At 35.4% G+C, this 5882-nt stretch overlaps 1 pseudogene; it reads right to left on the bottom strand.

Annotated features, from left to right (window-relative positions):
- Nucleotides 1-2133: 2133 nt before the first annotated feature.
- LOC149265615 (cullin-1 pseudogene) lies at nucleotides 2134-4365 on the bottom strand (annotated as a pseudogene).
- Nucleotides 4366-5882: the final 1517 nt, after the last annotated feature.

Raw genomic sequence — 5882 nt, forward strand, 5'->3', positions numbered from 1 at the left:
ACTCCTATTGTAAAATACTTCAATGTTTTTGGAAGCAAATGTTATATCAAAAGGGTTGATGAAAAACTTAGTAATTTTGATCCTAGAGCAGATGAAGGTATTCTTTTTGGTTACTCTTCCCGAAGTAAAGGATATAAATGTTATAATAAAAGACTTGGGAAAATTGTTGAAAGTATTGATATTGTAGTTGATGAAGCATGCAAAAATCCAAAACAAACAAAAACAGAAGATTATGACAATGAATTATAATTATGTGGTTTAATCATGTATAGTATAGATCTGAATACTGACGCATGTGTTATTCTATAAATGTTATGATCTGGGTATAACTGAAGTCTGGAATAGTTGAAAAATTATGAATTAATATTTACAAATGTGTACTCTAGTCGGCTTTGACAAAAGTGCTTATACACTCTAGTTTGTCACGTGGAAGTAGCATAGTTCTGGCTTTTACTTTGGGTTGTGGTGACTGTATTATGGTGAGAGTGTTGTGAATGCTGAGATTCAAGTTATGGTGATTGAGTTTCAGTGATTGGTTGATGCAGATGTACTTGATGATTGTATTGCAGTTATGATGTTGTTGATTGATCTAGTATGAAAATTGAATTAAACGTGGCCTTTAGATTGTGGTGTTGTGTTCCAAGAGTATCCATTGTGAAAATTCATGAAATGTGGTCACTGGTAGAAGAGTGGAGTTTTCTGTACATTGGCACCTACGTACTAGTAAACGTATTCACTAATATTTGAGCTAGCTGGAGAATGAGAGAAGGTTGTAGCCTTCTGCATGTGGGTGGCTACATATTGGTATGAGTCTGCACCAGTGCAAGATTGTAAACATATTTTCTTATTATTAAAAGAAGATAGAGACGACAACAGCAGGTGGTTTTTACCCACATTGGATTTCCACCTTATATCTTGGTGTTCATGTGTGTTGCTTATGTGTGATACTTTATTTTGCTTTTACTGTACTGTCTAAGAAATCTCGGTTAAAGTTCAATACATGATAAAATGTCTAAATCAAAAGTTCTCTGCATATACATTGGTTTCTTTAAGTACAGTCACGTATACAGTCACGTATACACACGAGTTCACCTAGTTGAAGTAGCGAGTGCACATTTTGTAGACATTTGTATAAATGCTCATATACTATGTTATAGGAAACTTGTCTTTTAAATATTCTTTCAGAATATCTATCATCTTTAAACTGCCATTTTGAATAATATCCCATCCATCATTGAATTATATAGTTGTATCTCTTGACATCATCATATTTTTTGAAGTGGTAACTTCCCTCCTTTCTTAGCCTTCAACTTCTTTCCAGCAACGCCTACCAACAAAATCTTGAACAGATCTAGGGATGAACAAAATCTTGGTTGAAAGGCTATAGTTTTTGTGGTTTTAGGGATGAACAAAATGTGGAATTCTACATGTCTTGCTGTAAATAATTAAAAACTATAGCCTTTCAACCAAGTCCACATATCGAGGTAAAGTAAAACCGTTTGTTTCAAATAAAATTGGTTCAAATTTTGGCACAAGAGACATGTCTAGCCCTGAAAAACTAAAATCTATGGCCTTTCAACCAATTCCACATATAAAAGTAAAGTAAAACAATTTGTTTCAAATAAAATTGGTTAATTTTTGGCAAAAGAGACGGGAGAATCCATTATTTAACCACTGTTGCCAGCCAAATATAAGCCTATAATGATGACTCAAGTAGATGAAACCAATCACAGCATAAAAAATTAAATATAAAATAACCGAGAAAATAATGTTTTTAATTACATTACCCATACACGGTCAAATAAAAGTCACAGCATAAAAAATTAAATATAAAATAACCTAGAAAATAATGTTCTTAATTACATTATCCATACACGGTCAAATATAAAAAATGAAAGACAAAACATATACCAAACTCGTTATATCACGGCTACATAAAATCTAATTCTACAACGGCATGCTACATGAAATCTAATTCTACAACGGCAGGAATAATAATTTACATAATAATAATAATAATAATTTACATTATCCATAAAGTCAATTAAAAAGTTGCGTAAAAGTTGCGTATCCTGCACATGAATGATTGAAAATGTAGGCCTAAAACAATATCCGAAATTGATACAATTTCTTTTATGCTACATATCGAATGATATTAGGATTTTCTTTGTCCCGTTCTATGAACTCCCTTGAAATCAGATCTTCAATCTGCTTCTGCATTAATTTAACTTTTGGTTTGAACGTGGCTTGCAGTTGCTCAACGCATTCAACGAATAATTCCTGACTGCTCAAGACTTTTCTAGCCTTCATCGTCCGAACTATTGCAGCATCGATGGCATGGCATCTATCGCCATCTACAACCTCGCTGACTCTCTTCTTCTCATCCATTTGTGGAAGTGAAATCTTAATCCTCGCAGATTTGCAGGTGAAGCTAGCATTGAATTCAAAACTATCAGTTTTTGTTATTGTTTGAGTCACCGGCTCCTTCAAAATAATCTTGTACTTTCCACATACAAATGAATGAAGCAGTCTAATAACATCCTCCTCTCGCAAATTTAATTGTGAACTGATTTCTTCACAGCTCAATCTTTCAAAATCATTGAACAATAAAAGCATGACTGCCTGGTTGGTTGATACTGCAATTTCTATTGGCTTAGTATCAAAGTTTCCTATAATTTTACAATTTCCCAAACAATACATCCATGTAAGTTTACGATGCTGATATTTTGTAGAATAAAAGCCTTCATACGCCGTAATGCATTCAAGAATTTCCGCTGGTGGATTGAGGTTGAATAACTTGTAGGTTGGCCAGAACCCATTATTTAATACTGTAACAGTCAACTCTATTCCAGGATGCACATTTGAATAATCATGAAGGTATGTGTTGAAGTCAATTTGAGTCTCCCTTGCCAGTGTGAAATCATTAACCATGCCCTGCATCTTTGACGTTAGCTGGAGACCACATTGATGCTTTATCTTTGACAACATGGCTCGTTCATGGCTCTCATTTGCGCTTTTATGGTGTAGTAATCTGGAAGCTAGTTTTTTCCTGTAAAATTCACAAAATAAATCTCTATCACTAACATACTGAAGGAGATTCGCCGCCTTTCCAAGAATACCCTCAATATGATCATCACTTAAGCCGCTCTTTTTAAGCACGTTGTCACAAAATGTAGCCAGAAACTCTGCACATGTGCTTTCTTCGACTTTTTTATCACATATTACTTCAAATGCGTCGCTCAAGGCTTTATAAAAAATACTGCTTCTTTGAAATGCATCCACAACGTAACCACTACACTTATCATGCACTTCAATAATCTTCTCCACCAACTCATGTGCTGGAATGTCATCTATATGACTTCCGTCTCCATTATTATTCTTGACAACATCTTCCACCCATTTAAATAATTTTATTCCTTCGCTGATTACATGCTGTTTAAAAATATTTGCAAAAGGTTCCAAGCCTTGAGGTATTCTACAGAACAGCCTGTACATTCTGGAAAGATCGTCTTTCTGGTCGTTTGTAAGCAAAACATGACAGCCCGAATACTGATTTTCCAAAAGTTGAATATAATAGCGGGAGAGGATTTCACTTTCTACTTTCTCTAATAACTTCTGCTCGCTGCTGGAATGCAAATAATAAGCAACTCTTTCTTTCTCACGTCTCAAACATTCTTCGGCCTTTATCATATAGTGAGCACATGAATCCTCCTCTAATATCCATAATGAACCCTTCCTAGAGTAGTAAGCTCCAGTATCTTCCAACATGGGAGCTTCAAAGTCTTTTTGGTACAAATCCATGCGATCCATTCCCATTTCCACAAAAAAATTCACACTGTTTCTCAACAAACCGCGATCAATTTGTTCTCCCTCGCGCTCTCGATTAATCAACTCAATCACCACATTCTTCACATTAATCTTGATACCGTGATACACCACGTCACGGAAACACATCACTCCAACTTTTACTAGCGAAACCAGGGAGTTTTGCCCCACGAAGTAAAGATCCAAATAGGAGAACATATTTGAGGTGAGTCTAACCAGCACCTTGTCATAATTTCCCCAACATTTCTCAACTTCTTTCAACAGGAACTCACCATGCACTTCCCCTAAAGCTGGCAATACTGTGACAGCAACGTATTCTTCCAACGAAATCCTGTACTTGTCATAGAGTTGTTGTGTGTACAGATAAGGAGGCCTTTGGGTGCACATTTTGTACACAGTTGTATAAATCTTAATGTACTCCGTTACAGGAAACTCGCCTTTTAAATCTGTTTTGAGAATATTTATCAACTTTAGGATGCCATTCTGAATAATATCCCATCCTTCATTGAATTCTAGAGTACCTGTATCTGTTGACGTCATCATCATTTTCCAAGTGGTAACTGCCCGCCTTTCTTAGCCTTCACCTAAACAAAAGAAATTGTGTCGACTGCGCCTAAACAAAAGAAATTGTTTCACATGGTGAGGAAGAAGAGAAGAACCATTTTGATATATTTATACGGAGATCGCCACTCCATATGGGGCACCCAAATTTCTGGGCCGACAATATGTGAAATAAATAAATTATGAACCATATCAACTTCCATCTCAAACTACCGTACACACCACCGGAGGGTAGGTCCACTAACTGGATATTATAAAAATAAAAATATTAGAAACAGATTCCATAACATGACTTTCATGTTACTTACATATTTATAAATGCGATATAACTTTCTACATGGCACAAAACCTGCCTTTGCACCCCAACACGGGGACACATCATGCTTCTCATGGGGTTGGAGGGCAATCCCTAGTTGGTATCTTGTCTTCGCCCCTAACTATCTAGGGTTCACACTTCATACGCCGGGTTTCACAGTGGTGGAGGTGGTTTGGATGGGAGCCAGATAGGCCGGATTTCACATTGGTGGAGGTGGTTTGGATGGGAGCGAGATAGGAAATTATATTGAACGTTAAAAATTTATATTTATATTTATTGAATTTCACTCGGAGAGGTTACTTTATTCGAAAATATCAAAACATTAAATTTAAGAATTTTAAAAAATATTTTATAAAAACATTTATGAAAGATTATCTATTTAGGAAAGATTTAACACATTAAATATTACTTTTGAGCATGTATACTTGAGTATATATGAGATGCAAACTTCATTATTGAGCCGAGAGGCTCATTCTACAGCCAAGTATCATATGTAACATTGTACCCCAGTCATCAAAATTAAATTGAAATTTTACTCATATTCAGCCAAAATATTTAGATAATGTCGGGTCATAAAAAAATTTAAATGTGAAGAAATCGGACCCCTCTCCGCTCCTGTTAGATCCCTATTTAAGATGGCTCTTTCCATATATACATTTCAACAATTTATACATACCGGCGGGCAAGTATCCACCTTAACAATTTGGCATAACAAATCATGCGTACAAACCATAAAGCATTGACACATGGAAGGAAAATGTTAATGAAAAATGAATATCTACAATATCTATTCAAAGTAGTGGTTTTTTACATTAGAAAGGTGCATCTGGTTCGTATTGGTAGGGGGTTAAATAGTGTGATTTTTAGAGGTATCTTTTGGTGGGTGTGAAGCCTCATTATCTTCCTGATTGTTCAAAGGTTTTTTGTTTCAGATGCATTGGATCAATGTTCCTTACGAGGCTGCAATGTTGCCCGTTTAATCGCCCTCAGGGGAAGCTAAAAATAGATGAATAGTAATTATGGGTCGTTCATTATGCGGATGATCTCATGGTAGAAGTTATGTTAATCTAGGGTTTTTTTCCCTATAAGGCAACCTTCAGTTTATATGAGGGAATTGTATTACGACTATTTATTATTATTATGAGAGAAAAATATAGAGTAGACTATGTGAAAGCGAAGA

The sequence above is a fragment of the Pinus tabuliformis genome, chromosome 6 (genome assembly GCF_031772625.1).
Source record: "Pinus tabuliformis cultivar Carrire ecotype Pingquan chromosome 6, CPIR1, whole genome shotgun sequence".
Lineage (NCBI taxonomy): Eukaryota > Viridiplantae > Streptophyta > Pinopsida > Pinales > Pinaceae > Pinus > Pinus tabuliformis.